Raw genomic sequence first — 16,779 nt, 5'->3', positions numbered from 1 at the left:
TTGGTTCTGCAGGGGTTTTTATAGTCCCAGCTCAAACTGCCAGCTCCTGGGACAGGCACCTGCCTGGCCAGAGTTCCATTCTCCTAACTGACAGGATTGCCTAGGGTAATTTTGCAAATGCAAGAGATCTTGCATAAATCCTGCATTACACTGGAGGTCATTCCAGTTCACATGGAATTCCTCTAGTTTATTTATTCCTTTGAGCATAATAGTATTCCATCACCAGCATATACCACAATTTGTTCAACCATTCCCCAATTGATGGTCATGCCTTCATCTTCCAGTTTTTTGCCACCACAAAGAGCATGGCTACAAATATTTTTGTACAAGTCTTTTTCCCTATGATCTCTTTGGAGTAGAAAGCCAGCAATGGTAGGGCTGGATCAAAGGGCAAACAATCTTTTAGCACTCTTTGGGCATAGTTCCAAATTTCCATCCAGAATGATTGGATCAATTCACAACTCTACCAGCAATGCATTAATGTCTCAATTTTGCCACATCCCCTCCAACATTCGTTACTCTCCCCTGCTATCATTTTAGCCAATCTGCTAGGTATGAAGTGATACCTCAAAGTTGTTTTGATTTGCATTTCTCTAATTATTAGAGATTTAGAACTCTTTCTCATGTGCTTATTGATAGTTTTGATTTATCTGAAAATTGTCTATTCATGTCCCTTACCCATTTATTGATTGGGGGAATGGCTTGATTTTTTTTTTGTACAATTGATTTAGTTCCTTGTATATTTGAATAATTAGACCTTTGTCAGAGTTTTTTGTTATAAAGAGATTAGGTTTAGATCAATATCTCACACCCTATACCACGATAAATTCAGAATGGGTGAATGATTTGAATATAAAGAAGGAAACTATAAGAAAATTAGATGAGCACAGAATAGTATACTTATCAGATTTCTGGGAAAGGAAAGATTTTAAAACCAAGCAAGAGTTAGAAAAAAATTACAAAATGAAAAATAAATAATTTCAATTACATTAAATTAAAAAGGTTTTGTACAAACAAAAACAATGCAACCAAAATCAGAAAGGAAACAACAAACCCGGGGGAAAAAATCTTTATAACAAAAAACCATGGGGTTTTCTTGACAAGGATACTGGAGTGATTTGCTATTTCCTTCTCCAAAGGATCCAATAGTCTTTTTTTTCTATTTTAAATATTTTATTTTTTAGAAAAAATTTCCGTGGTTACATGATTCCTGTTTTTACTTTCCACTTCACCCCACCTTCACACACACCCCCATATCCAAAAGCACAGTTCCACTGATCCAATAGAGTCTTTTGTTAGACAACCAGAGGTTAAATTACTTGCCCAGGGTCATACAGTTAGAAAGTGCCTGAGGCCACATCTAAATTCATCTTCTCTTCCCCCAGCCCAGGGTCCAATCACTGAGAAAGAACAGATAATTTCATTAAAGGTAAAGACAACAAATAAAGAACATACCAAAATTGGAGGGATATAGCTAGAACAGTCCTTGGAAATTTTTCTTCTAATTATATCTCTAAATACTTTCATAAATAAAAGAACAGATTGATGAATTGGGCATATAACTAAAAAAAAAAACTAGAAAAGGGCAGCTGGGTAGCTCAGTGGATTGAGAGTCAGGCCTAGAGACAGGAGGTCCTAGGTTCAAACCCAGCCTCAGACACTTCCCAGCTGTGTGACCCTGGGCAAGTCACTTGACCCCCATTGCCCACCCTTATCAATCTTCCACCTATGAGACAATACAAGTACAAGGGTAAAAAAAAAAAAATAAAAAATAAAAACTAGAAAAGCAATAAATTTTTAGAACCCAGTTAAACACGAAAGTAGAACTTTTTTAAACAAAAAAGAGGAGTGGAGCCAAGATGGCAGAGCAGAAGCAGGGAAAGCTCAAACCACCATGACAATTCTTTCCAACCAACCTTAAAATAATGCCTCAAAATGAATACTGCAAAGTATTATACTGGAATACTGGAATACTGGAAAGAACCAACAGAGAAAACAACTTTCATGCAGAGAACAACTTGAAAGGTAGGCAGAAAGAAAGGGTCTGGTTCACTGGGGTGAGAGCAGAGAACAGCCTCCAAGAGACTACACCAAAGAGTCTTGGCTCAGGACAACAGCAAGCCCTGACACCCCACATCTACTGTTCCAGGTTCTGAACCTAGGTCCAACCCAACATTCAGACCCTGAAACCCTGCCTAAGCTAACAGCAATGCAAGCCCCCACACACACCCTGTAAAGTTCCAAGTCCAAGCCTGTAGTAAGGTCTGGAATCCCAGAGTGAAGCAGTTTGCAACACACACCTGATTTATGTAGGCCCAGAGTGAGGCCAGTTCCCAGCACACTGGCCTGTGTGAGCCCACATCTGACTAGGCCTCACCAAAGCTCAAGGCAAAATTACAGGGCCCCAATGTGCCTGACCTGATTAAGCCCAGAACAGGACCAAAAGCCCCCACCTAGGCCTGAGGCTAGACTTTAAGCCACACCACAGTGTAGTTCACTGTGCAAGCCATCAGCAGTCTCAAGGGATGACTGAATCAGCAGTTTTCAGAGTTCCCAGTCCACAGGCCTTCATACTACCTCGGAAATAGTAAAACTTGTAGAAACCTAGGAAAAAAAAAAAAGCTAAGGATATCATGAAGGAAGAACTGAAGTTTAAGAGAGTATCTTCTCTATAATGTGAAGATAGAATTAACTCTCCTCTTATTTATTTTTAGCTAATCAAATCAAGAAAATAAAGTACCCCTCTTTAGCACCTAGTAAGTAAGAGAGCTCACAAGTCACTTACTAGTTCATACCCCCAAAGGCCACAAGCACACTGGTTCCTGTGAAGAGGGGGAGAAACAGAAAGTAACTTGCAAAAAGGCCAAGACCAAGGATGGATTCATTCATTCTGTGTTGGGGAGCCAGGCTGGAGGAAGACTCTTGGAAGCAGTCCCATTATCCTAGAATCATCCTTGGCTGGAACATTTTGAGCTGGAGAGGCTTGCTGGGTGAGTGACTGAGAGGCTTGCATTAGTGGAACTCTGGCTGAAGATACCACCAGGACTTCTGGCTGAGGGCTACCTAGGGAAATCCACATGGAAATTGGGACTAGAGGAAGCCCTTGGGGGTGGGGGGGAGGGATGCTGAGCTGGACTTCACCAGAGAAGCTCTTAGGGATGGTAGACTTGTTAAGGCTCTGTGTCTTTTTCTACATTTCCCACTTTAACTTTTTCTACCTTGTTGTAAATAAAAGTTGCTAACAGTCATTTGACTTGGGGGCTAATATTTTATAAATGGCCATCACTTTTATAATTCTCATATTGAGTCAAAACCTAAATTTAAATCTTACAACACTGAGAATAGAGCCATCTTTAAGAAAAAAGTGAAAGTCTAGAAAAAGGCTAGGAAAAGGAGCAAACAAAAAAACACATAACAATAGAAAAATTTTGTGGAGATTAAGAAAAGCAAGACACAGACTCAGGAGACAGTGAAAGCAAGGCAAACACATGTAAACTTCAAAGAAAAATAGAAATTGGTCTCAGGTTCAAATCAAAAAGGATTTCAAAAATCATTCATGAAACAGGAAAAATGGGTGGGGGGGGGGGTGGAATGAAAGCAATGCAAAAAGAAAAAAACAGTAGAATTGGCCAAATGAAAAAGGAGGTTCAAAATCTCACAGAGGAAAATTATTTCTTAAAAATCAGAATTAGGCAAATAGAGGCTAATGACTTCATGAGACATCAAGAAGCAATAAAACAAAAATTAAAAGAAAAATTGTACTAGAAAATAGATACAGAAGTGACAATATAAGAATTATTGAACAACCTGAATGTCATGATAAAAAAAAAATTTCTGGACATCATAATACAAGAAATTATCAAAGAAAACTGCCATAGTATTCTTGAGCAGGAAAGTAAAACAAAAATTGAAGGAATCCACAGACTGCCTCCAGAAATAAATCAACAAATGAAGACTCCCAGGAATATTATAGCTAAATTTAGGAGCCTCTAAGCCAAAGAGAAAATTTGCAAACAGCCAGAAAGAAACAATTCAAATACCACAGAACTACAGTCAGGATTAAACAAGACTTAGCAGTCTCCACATGAAAGAATTGGAAGGGAGGGCAGCTGGGTAGCTCAGTGGATTGAGAGTCAGGCCTAGAAACGGGAGGTCCTAGGTTCAAATCCAGCCTCAGACACTTCCCAGCTGTGTGACCCTGGGCAAGTCACTTGACCCCTATTGCCCATCCTTACCACTCTTCCACCAAGGAGCCAATACACAGAAGTTAAGGGTTTAAAAAAAAAAGAATTGGAAGGCTTAGAATATGATATTCCAGAAGGCAAAAAAATCTAGGTTTATAACCCAGAATCACCTATCCAACAGAAATGAATATATTCTTTCAGGATATTTAAAAATGAAAAAAAAAGGTCATTTAATAAAATAGAAGATTTTCAAGCATTCCTGATGAAAAGATCAGACCTAAACAGAAAATCTGACATCCAAATACAAGACCCAAGAAACACATAAAAAGGTAAATAACAAAAAAAATTGAAGGGACTTACTGAAGTCAAACTATATGTATTCCTATGTGGAAAGATGATATTTGTAATTCTCAAAAAATTTTATCAGTATTAGAGCAGTTAGAAGGAGTAGACATAGACAAAGAATGTGAAAGTAGGTTGATTGGGATCATATGATATGTGAAAAAAAATCAAGGGGTAAAAAAGAAGATTGCACTGAGAGAAAAAGGAAGGGAGAGGTGGAATGGGGTAAATTATCTCACCTAAAGAGGTAGGGAAAGTTATTAAAGTGGAGAGGAGGATGAGGGTGGTGATAGGCAATGCTTAAACCTTACTGTCATCAGAATTGGCTCAGAAAGGAAATAACTTTATATGTATAGAATACAATCTTACCCTATAGAGAAATAGAAGGGGAATAAGACAAAGGCAGGGGTGTGATAATAGGAGGGAGGGGGAAGTAGAAGGGGTAATTAAAAGCAAAACACCTGTGTGAAAAGGACAGCCTGAAAGGAGAAAAAGCAGGATGAAAAGGAGAAAATAAGGAGGGGAATACACAATTGGTAATTTTAACTGTGATATAAATGGGATGAACTCACCCATAAAATAGAAGCAGATAGCCAAGTGGATTAAAAACCAGAATCCTACTATACTTTGTTTACAAGAAACACATTTGGGGCAGAGAGATAAACACAGGGTAAAGGTAAGGGGCTGGAGCAGAATTTATTGTGCATCATCTGAAAAAAAAAAGAGAAGTAGCAACCATGATCTCAGACAAAATTAAAGCAAAAAAGAGATCTGATTAAGAGAAATAGGGAAGGAAATTACATCTTGTTAAAAGGTACTATAGACAATGAAGTAATATCAATACTAAACATAAATGCACCAAATGATATAGCCTCCAAATTTTTAAAGGAGAAATTAAATTAGCTTCAGAAGAAAATAGTAAAACTATACTAGTAGGGGACTTCTACTTCAGATCTAGATAAATCAAACCAAAAAAATAGACAAGAAGTAAAGGAAGTGAATGAAATTTTAGAAAAGTTAGAACTAATAGATATCTAGAGAAAACTGAACGGGAATAGAAACGAATATACTTTCTTTTCAGCATTACATGGCTCCTACACAAAAATTGATAAAAACTTTATCACCAAATGCAGAAAAGCAGAAATAATAAATGCATCCTTTTAATATCATAACACAACAAAAAAATTAATCAATAAGGGTTCATGGAAAGACAAATAAAAAAACAAAATAACCTAATGCTGAAAAAGGGGTAGATCAAAGAACAAATTATAGAAACAATCAATAATTTCATTAATGAAAATGACAATAAGGAGGAAAAAATATCAAAATTTATGGGACATAGTTAAAGCAGTACTTAGGAGAAAATTTATATCTCTAAACACTTACATCAAACAAAACAGAGAAAATGCAGATCAATGAACTGGACATGCAACTAAAGAACATATTAAAAATACCCAATTAAAGATTAAATTAGAAATCCTCAAAAATTAAAGGAGAAATTAATAAAATTGAAAGTAAGGGAATCATTGAACTACTAAATAAGACTAGAAGCTGCTTTTATGAAAAAATAAAATAGAGCATTGGTGAACTTGATTTTAAAAAGGAAATCAAATAATCAATATCAAAAATGAAAAGGGTAAACTCACACCAATGAAGAATTAAAGTAATTATTAGGAGCTATTTGGCTCAATTATATACCAACAAATCTGGCAATCTAAGTGAAATGGATGAATATTTACAAAACTATAAATTGCCCAGATTACAAAAAAAAAATAGAATACTTAAATAATCTTATTTCAGAAAAATAAATTGAATAAACCAAGAGTGAACTTCCTAAGAAAAAGTCTCCAGGGCCAAATGAATTTTATCAAACAATCCCAATACTATATAAATTATTTGGAAAAATAGAGAAGGAATCCTATCAAATTCTTTTTATGACACAAATATGGTACTGTTACCTAAGCCAGGAAGAGCAAAAATCAAGAAAGAAAATTATAGACCAATTTAATTAATGAATATAGATGCTGGGACAGCTGGGTAGTTCAGTGGATTGAGAGTCAGGCCTAGAGACGGGAGGTCCTAGGTTCAAATCTGGCCTCAGACACTTCCTGGCTGTGTGACCCTGGGCAAGTCACTTGACCCCCATTGCCCACCCCTACCACTCTTCTAACTAGGAGCCAATACACAGAAGTTAAGGGTTTAAAATTTAAAAAAAAATTTTTTTTAATGAATATAGATGCCAAAATTTTAAATAAAATATTAGCAAAGTAACTACAACAACATATCACAAGGATCATTCAACATTAACGGGTGGGATTTATAACAGGAATGCAGGACTGGTTTAATATTAGAAAACTATCAGCATAATTAACCATAGCAATAATCAAACCAACAGAAATGTCATTTCTGTTTCTCTAATATCTCTATGTAATTTCTGATTATCTCAAAAGATGCAAGAAAAAAACCTTCAACAAAATACAACACTTATTCCTGTTAAAAACACTAGAAAGCATAGACATGTTATGGATAAAATCCTGCAACCATGTTTTCATGGGTTGCAAGCTGGCCATTGCCAATTTAGAACCCAGAACCTGGCAGGGGACCCAGGCTGGGTGCCAGGGTGACAGTTGAAGTAAGGGTATTAAAGGGGGTCCCCAGACCCCTGACTTCACTTCTGGCTCTGATTTTCAGGGTTAGGGAGGAAAAGGGTGATCAGAGTGGTTTGGGGGTAGATTCTTTAGGCAGGTAGGAACAACTACCATAGCTAGCCAAATTCAACAGTTCTTTCGCATACCCAACAACCCTCATTATAAGTAAGAGATAAATTCTATCATCAAAACTCTGAACCAGGGCTTGGCAGTCCTGGGTCAGCAACCAAATTATCAGAGTTGAGATTGCTCTCAAGGCTTTCTTAACCTGCTGCACCTAAAAAGACCTTTCAATATTTCCTAAAGTAGTTTAGTGATATTATTTAATCAAGATCTTAGCTTACCTCACCCACTTTCCAACTCCCTTTTACCTGATTCAATTTAATTGCCAATAAACCCTTTTAACCTCAAGCTTAAAGATCTTTGAAGCCGTTGCCTTTACCTTTATCAAGGGCCAAATATCACCAGCAGTCAGATCAGATTATTAGCTCTAGTTAGCAAACTTTATCAAACAGTTTAGTTTCAGGAAGTCCCAGCTTCCTTCCTGGAAACTATACCAACTGTCCAATAGAATTGTTTCCAACTCCCAGGGGCAGAGGCAGAGAATCCTGATCTTAAAAGGGTTTTAGCTTTTACTGGTGAGGGAGTTCATCTGCCTTTCATTCAGCTTAGGAGCTGGACCCCTGTTAAACATACCAACTTCTGCCTAAGGGCCCCTCGGCCTGGCCTTATACCATCTACACTCCATTCCCTTGTATTGCAGTTAGCCCCTGCATTATAGTTTGGCGAGCACAGCTCAATAACCTACTTTGTTTCTGAACTAATAAACATCTATAAAAATGGCTATAGCTAGGATGGCTTTCATAGTAAGCAGTTTTTGCTTGTTGCTATGGACAGGGAGCTTACTAATTTTGGTTTTTTATGTTCCCTCAGTTTTTGTTAAGGCAGCTTTTGATTTATGACTATTATAGATGGTTTCCAGTGACTTTGGCTAAATTTGTCTGTTCCTTACCAATTATGGCTGCTATTATTTTCACAGCTTCCCAAGGTCTTAGGGCATTTAAAAAAGTCTGTGGACATGTGTGGGCATTAGTGAAAACAGCTAATCCCAATGCTAATTCTGATAACAACACTAATGATTTAATGCTTACTTGGTCAAAGAAATCACAGAGCAAGTCAGGTTATTGGTCCAAGTGGTTAAACAGATCTGTGAAGGGAAACAGTTGGATGAGCATTTCGTCCTCCAGCTGGAGATCACTGAAACAAACCAAATGGGTACAGGGGCAAGTTTAATGCTAGAACAACTGAGGTCAAGGCTACAGAGACAGAGACCACCATTTCTGTTCTCCTGATTGTGGATCAGACAATTTTGCAACTGAAAGGGGGCATTTTGCATGTAAAATCCTACAAAGCCTTTACCCCAAATGATATGGAAGTCCTCAGGCACTGTTTCCCAAAATTTTACCTAAGCCCATTCAAAAGTATAAAGGAAATGAAGAAAGCTTTTAACCTCTTTAACCCTAGTTTTGTGGATGTAGAATTTTTATTGGGAGAGTTCTTTTCTCCTTCTGAAAAGGACAAATTCCTCCAAGAAACTAGAATCAACCCTAACTTGAAGGCATGGCCCACACTGCACCAGGACCTTGAGTTAATATCTCATACAAACATGAGATATCTTTTACAATGCCAGACTGATCTCCTCAAGGCTATGTGTCTACATGCCAGAAGACCAAACTTGTGGTCAAAATTTGAGAGGTTAAAGCAGGGGGAAGACAAACACCCTAGCAACTTTCTGGATAAATTAATTGAGGTGGCTGAGATAGTCCTAGGCCTAAGAGACATCCAGTCACCTGAGATTGTGGACCATATTTGGAGGCAGTTTGTTAAGGGTGCACTCCTGCCTATTCAACAATACTTTAGGTAAAGCTGCCCTCAAAGGGTAACTCTATCCCTTGAGGACATTCATCAGCATGCATCGTACATCCATGATTCTAGGACCAAAGATCAAAAGGCTGCTAGACAGTCTAACTCGGATAAGGATGCAGTCATTGCAGACCTTAAACAACTCAAACAGGCCAAAAAAGATAAGGAGATAAAGGAGATAAACCTGCATTACAGGCATAAATGGGTCATTCCTTAAAATAAGAAGTAGTATCTACCTAAAACCATCAGCAAGTACCATCTGCTATGGGAAAAAGTTAGAAATCTTCTTGATAAGATCAGGAGTAAAGCAACAATACCCATTATCACTATTATTTAATATTGTATTAGAAATGCAAACTTTAGCCATAAGAAAAAATATATTGAAGAAATTAGACAGTGAGGAAAAAAAACTAACACCCTTTGCAGATGATATGATGGTATACCTCACAGCATCTCCTCTTCTTAACTTCCCTATTACTATGAAGAGTATCACCTTCTTCCTAATCATCCAAAGTCACAAATGTAATGCAAGGATGCTACAGAAGCTTTTGTTTTTGCTAAGTTCAACTGTAAAGCAGCCCTGGCAGTTAGGAGCTTAGAATTTTCAGAAAGTCAACTGGAGCCCAAGGCTATAAATAGGGCTGAAGTTTTGCCTTCTGGTTTTGGCTTTGCCTGTTGGCTCTGCTTTTGGCTCTGCCTTGGCCTGTGTTTATGTCTTTGGGGGCGTTTGGACCTAAATGTTTTCTCTGGACCTCTCCCTGACCTCTCCATATTACATCCCTGCTATTTTCCCTGAATTTCCCTTTGGGCCCTGGGTGGAAGGGTGGGTTTTTGGTGATTAGATAATGTGGGTTTAGTTTTTTGTAGGCAAGTAGGACATCCTTAAATCAAGCTATCCTTTATTTTATTGATCTAGTAAATACTTTACATTAAGACAGTCAAATCTTCCTGACTGGGATAGCAGGCTCTCTCAGTCTAACCCTCCTGTGACCCTTCCCCCACCATCAGCTTTCTCCCTGGCAGCTGTTACAAAACCCTAAACCCCTCTCTCCTTCTGATTATCCCTGATATTAATAAATCCCCTTTGTTACCTACTCAAAGCCTCTGGTGAATCATTGTATCAAAGATTAAGGCAAGGGCTGAAGAGAAAAGGAATTATTTTCTTTTTATTTCTTGAGGGTACCGCAGGCATCCATCTTGGCAGGAAGTACCTACCTGAGACTTCCTGCAGCCATCAGTTTCACTGGCAGGGAGGAGTCCTCCCTCAAGGGATTTTAGAAATTAACAAGAGAAGCCCTCCAGCCAGATTTAAAATATTTCTGACTGGCCCAACTCCTTTTGTATCTCAGAGATATCTTCCCTGCCTGAAGAACCCAGTTTATTTCCTCATTATCCTCTGTCTCCAGCCTCAGTGAATAAGCCTGTTTGAGCTGCCTTCCTGTATATTCCCTGTCATTCCCTTACCTTCCTATATACCACCTCATTCATCCCTTCCATATACTCAGCTATCCCCTTCATTCCCCTTCCAATTCACCTCATCACCTTTTATCCCTCCTCACTATCCTAATTGCCTGAGACCTGCTAGATTGCCTACTTTTTCATAACACAACCTAGGTATTATCCTTGTCTGTCAATCCCCTATACAATCTTGTCCAATTTACCTTCACATTATGTCCCCTCTGACACTGCTACCACCATGGTGCAGGCCTTCATTATCTCATGCCTAGATCACTGCAATAGCCTTTTGTTTGTTCTCCCTACTCTGTCTCTCTCCACTCCAGTCCATTTTCCAGTGACCTTCCTAAATTGTGGAGTTGATAATTTCACCCCCTTTTTTAATAAACTCCAGTGGTTCCCTATCACCTCCAGGATCAGATAAAATTTTCTCTGACATTCAAAGCAATCTATAACCTAGGCCTTTCCTACTTTTTTCTTTTTAAACCCTTAGCCTTTTCTGTCTTGGAATTTATCTTAAGTATTGGTTCCACGATAGAGATGAGGTAAGGGATAGGCAATTGAGGTCAAGTGACTTGCCCAGGGTCACATTGCTAGGTAGTGCCTAAGCCATTACCTTTCCAATCTTCTTTCAATTTACACTTTCCCTGACCCATGTACTCTGTGATCCAGCACACTGGTCTCCTTGCTGTTCCTTGCATAAGATTTTCCATCTCCTCATGCATTTTTTACTGGCTGGAATTCTCATATTCTTCATCTCTGCCTCCTAGCATTTCTGGCCCTCCTTGAAGTCCCATCTAAAATGCCATCTTCTAAATGTAATAAAAAAAAGTGAAATGACTAAGGAAACTAAAGTTTGATCTTCTGAGCATATTGATTTATTAAGCAATGAATGTCAATTGTCTAACAAATCAAGAGCAAGTCTCTTCCTCAGCTTAGTGTTTTTAATACGTTAAAAACAATTCATCAAATAAGACCAATTAGTTAAAAGGAAATAATATAACATTAGGTAATCTGATTTCTAATAGGAGGAAAGATTAGGGACATTCTAAGTTGGAAAGGAGAGAATGAACAGATACAATTCACTGAATTCAGAAAAAGAGATGGCCTACTCCTCTGCAACTATCAAGGGAACATAGAAACAATAAGTGACTGATTAGTATGGGGCCAGTTTTCAGATAAGATGTACAGGTTGCTTGAGATGTAAAACTATGAGAAAACTCCTTAATTTTTATTTATTTTGATTTTTGTTTGATATTATTTTGATTATTTGATTTGATTTGATTTATACCTACCCACAATTTTGCCATTGCCAATAAAAGCCAGTTTGAAGTCGGTCCTCTTCCCCCTTGGCCTCTCTCAGAATTCCCCAAATTAATCTTTTTGCATGTTATAGCAAAGTACATGTAATAAGAAGGGAGCTTGCAATGGGGCTTGGGAAACAAAGATACATTTTTATCTTCCACCTTTACAATGATGCTGTCCTGAACACCTTTGTTGTCATTTCTCCAAACACTATGATCAGCAGAGATTTCTCTCTAACAGATTTTCAACCAGCTCCATCCCAAGAGGATTCTGAACTTACCTGCCTGAAAGACTTGGTTAGAAAGCATGAGATTAGGTAGTGGTACAAGTAGTTGGGGTATTTTTGGTTCTCCTAAAGGATGAATTACATCCCTGTTCCCTGGAGATTGCTTCCTTTTTCCTGCTTTTTATTATGCTAATTAAAATAGTGGGGAAATGTTATTTATTGGCAGAAATATTTAACAATTTCTTTTTTGTGAACAAGAAATGAATTTGTTAGAACTGTCTTACAGTAAATTGGAAATCATCTTAAAGGGGGAAAAAAGATTAAAAAAATATATAGGGATCTGATTGAACTTCTGGTCAACATAAACTAAGTCCTTGCTTAAGTCTCTAAACAGCAGGTCCAATTTCCTAGTTACACAAGGTTGGATTCAGCCAATACAGTAAAATTTTTTCCCAATTTCCACAACTGAATAAAATTGTCTCACATGACAGAATTTAGACTAGACCCATAAATGAACAGAGATAGAACCAAACTAGCTTCAGAATTGACAAGATATTGACAAGAAGTCACAAGATAGACTCAGTGTGGTTTGCTCAATTCCCACAATTAGCCATTTGCTGTCCCCAAACCTCTTAATTCCCTCAATTTTCTCACAACAAGCATTTCCCAGCTCCCCATAATGTGAATGCCTTCCCTCTGTTAATCATCTCTAATTTATACTATTTATAACGTGGCTGTACATAGTTGACAGCATATTGTCTCCCCCTCTAAGTTATTCGTGAACTATTTGAGAGCAAAATCTGTCTTCTGCCTTTCTTTGTATCTTCAGCACATCCCAAGGACACATCTCCAAGCACTGATATAATAGTTATCAATTCATTTAGAGTTTCAGCGCAATATCCTGCTTTCCATCCTCCTCCCCCACAAAAAAACATACATATATGCATACATTTATATTTATATCTACATATGTGTATGTTTGTATATGCATATATATGTGTGTGTTCATGAATATATATGTATGTATATATCTCAAGGTGGGAAAGGAAGGAGAAAACTTAAATAATAATCTATATACTACAAGAACACTAGATGGCGGTACAAACAAGTTGATATCGTGAAAAACCAAATGTTTTTGTTTCAGTTGTGTTCTGTCAAAATATATTTGTTGTTCATTCATTTCAGTTATGTCTTATTCTTTGTGACCCTATTCGGGTTTTCTTGGCAAAGATACTGGAATGGTTTGACATTTCCTTTTCCAGCTCATTTTACAAATGAAAAAATTTAGGCAAATAGGGTTAAATGGCTTGCCCAAGATCACATAGCTATTAAGTGTCTAAGGGCTAATTTTAATCTAATGTGCTATAGTCTTAATATCTATCCACTCCAATACATGCTAGATTACCTAATAATTCCTTAAAGTATATTAGTTCACATTAATAAACAAACACATTATGAATGGGATAAACTCATCCATAAAATGGAAATAGATAGCAAAATGGATCAAAAATCAGAATCCTGTTGACAAGAAGAAGCACATTTAAAGCAGGGAGACACACACAGAGTAAAGGAAAGGGGCTGGAGCAGAATCTATTATGCTTTAGCTGAAGTAAAAAAAGTAGAAGTAGCAATCATGATCTCAGAAAAAAACTAGAGCAAAAATAGATATAGTTAAAAGAGATAAGGAAGGAAATTATATCTTATTAAAAAATTACATGAACTATGAAGTAATATCATTACTAAACATATATGTACCAAGTGGTATAATCCAAATTTTTTAAAGAAAAATTGAAAGACTTACAGAAGGAAACGGATAGTAAAACTATAATAGAAGGGTAGTAGGGGATCTCAACTTTCCCCTCTCAGAACTAGATAAATCCAAATAAAGAATGAACAAGAAAGAAGTAAAAACAGATGAACAGAATTTTTGAAAATTTATAAGTAATAGACATCTGGAGAAAACTGAATAGGAACAGAAAAGAATATCCCTTTTTCTCAGCAGTACATGGCATCTAGACAGAAACTAACTATGTGTTAAGAGTCTAAAATCCTCACAACAAATGCAGAAAAGTATTAAGTACATCTTTTTCTGAACATAATGCAATAAAAATTATATTCAATAAAGAATGGAAAGACATTAAAAATTAATTGGAAACTAAAAAATCTAATCCTAAATCTAAATGGGTCAACAAAATCATAGAAATGATCTGTAATTTCATTAGGGAATGATAACAATGAAACTGAAAATATATGGGATATAGACAATGTAGTACTTAGGAGAAATTATATATCTCAACACATATCAATAAATTAAAGAACGATCAATTAATTGGACATGAAATTTTAAAAGTTAGAAGAATAAAAAATTAAAAAGCCCCAATTGAACATCAAATTGAAAACCAAAGATGAGATTAATAAAATTTAAAGTAAGAAAATGATCGAACTAAAAAATAATGCCAAAAGCTGGTTTTATGAAAAAATAAAATAAGATAAATTATTGGTTAATTTGATTAAAAAAGGAAAGAAGAAAATCCAATTACCAGTGTCAAAAATAATAGCTTGATAATCTAAATGAAATAGATGAATATTTACAAAAATATGAACTGCCCAGATTAACAGGAAAGGAAATAGAATACTTAAACAATCCCATCTTAAAAAAAGAAAATGAACCTATCAAAGAACTCCCTTAGTAAAAGATCCCCAGGGTCAGATGAATTCACAAGTGAATTCTAACCAAACATTTAAAAAACAATTAATCCCAATACGATATAAACTATTTGGAAAAATAGACAAAGAAGAAGTCCTACCAAATTCCTTTTACAACACAAATATGGTGCTGATACCTAAACCAGGAAGAACAAAAAACAAAGAAACTATAGACGAATCATTCTAATGAATATCAATGCCAAAATTTTAAGTAAATTACTAGCATGGAGATTATAGCAATAAATCACAAGGATCATGCACTATAACCAGGTGAGATTTATACCAGGAATGGAGGGTTGGTTCAATATTTGGAAAACTATCAGTATAATTAATCATATCAATAACAAAACCAACAAAAGTCATATGATTATCTCAATAGGTGCAAAAAAAAGCTTTTAAGAAAATGCAATAACCATTCCTCTATTAAAAACACCAGAGAACACAGGAATAAATGAAGCTTTCCTTAAAATGATAAATAAAATCTATCTAAAATCATCAGGAAACACAATCTGTAATAGGGACAAACCAGGATCCTTCCTAATAAGATCAGGGATGAAACAAAGATGCCCATTATCACCTCTATTATTAAATATTATACTAGACATACTAGCTATAGCAATAAGAGAAGAAAAAGTGAAGAAATTAGAATAGGCAATGAAGATACAAAATTAACACTCTTTACAGATGACATGATGATATATACCTTGAGAATCCTAGAGAATCCACTAAAAAATTAGTTGAAATAATTAACCGCCTTGCAAAGTTGAAGGATATAAAATAAACTAGCATTAATTATCAGCATTCCTATATATGACCAACAAAGTCCAACAACAAGAGATAGAAAAAGAAATTCTGTTTAGATAAGTGGTAAATAATATAAAATACAGTCTTGCATTAGAAAGTCATCATTGTGATTTAGAAACTGGGTTCCAAGGCAATAAGGATACATGAATTCAAACATTATCTCTAATAGTTAATTCCATGGACAATACTAGATACATTCTTAAATATTAAACCCAGGAAATATATGATCATAACTATAAAACACTTTTCACACAAATAAATTCATATCTAAACAAATGGAATAGCATTAATTGCTCATAGGAAGGCAGAGGCAATATAATAAAAATGACCATTTTACCTAAATTAATTTATCAATTCAGTGCCATGCCAATCTAACTACCAAAAAATTATTTCAAAGAGCTAGAAAAAATAATAAAATTCATCTGGAAGAACAAAAGGTCAAGAATATCAAAGGAATCAATGAAAAAAAAAATATGAAGAAAAAGTAAACTAGAAATACCAGATCTCAAACTGTATTACAAAGCAGTAATCACTAGAACAATCTGGTAGTAGTTAAGAAACAGAGAGGTAGATCAGCAGAATATATTAGGTACACAATACCTAGTAATAAATTATCATAGAAAGTTGGTGTTTCATAAATCAAAAGATCCAAGCTTCTGGGACAAGAACTCACTATTTGACAAAAACTATTGGGAAAATTAGAAAATGATATGGCAGAGACTGGGGATAGATCATATCTCACACAATATACCAAGATAAGATCAACATAGACATGATTTAGACATAAAGGGTGATATCATAAACAAATTCAGAGAACATGGAATAGTTTACCTGTCAGATCTATGGGTAAAGGAAGAATTTAGGACCAAACAAGAGATATAGAATATTATAGGTGTAGTATAGAGAGAGGGGGTCATGATAGTTTTTTCAAGCTTTGGCTGAGTTCTGTAATCAGTTAGGGGTTTGGAATCTTGAGGGAAAAAAGTCAGTTGGTTTGTGAATCTCGTGGAGAGCATTTCAGACCTGCTGAGCTGCTTCCTTACCTATCTGTAGAATTGAAATTTAGCTTAGCTTTGAATTATTTATTTTAGTGTCAGATCTATGGGTAAAGGAAGAATTTAGGACCAAACAAGAGATATAGAATATTATAGGATATAAAATAGGTAATTTTGGTTATATTAAATTA

This window comes from Gracilinanus agilis, chromosome 2, assembly GCF_016433145.1.
Source record: "Gracilinanus agilis isolate LMUSP501 chromosome 2, AgileGrace, whole genome shotgun sequence".
NCBI classification, from domain to species: Eukaryota; Metazoa; Chordata; class Mammalia; order Didelphimorphia; family Didelphidae; genus Gracilinanus; species Gracilinanus agilis.
Note: the sequence above shows the minus strand (reverse complement) of the source record.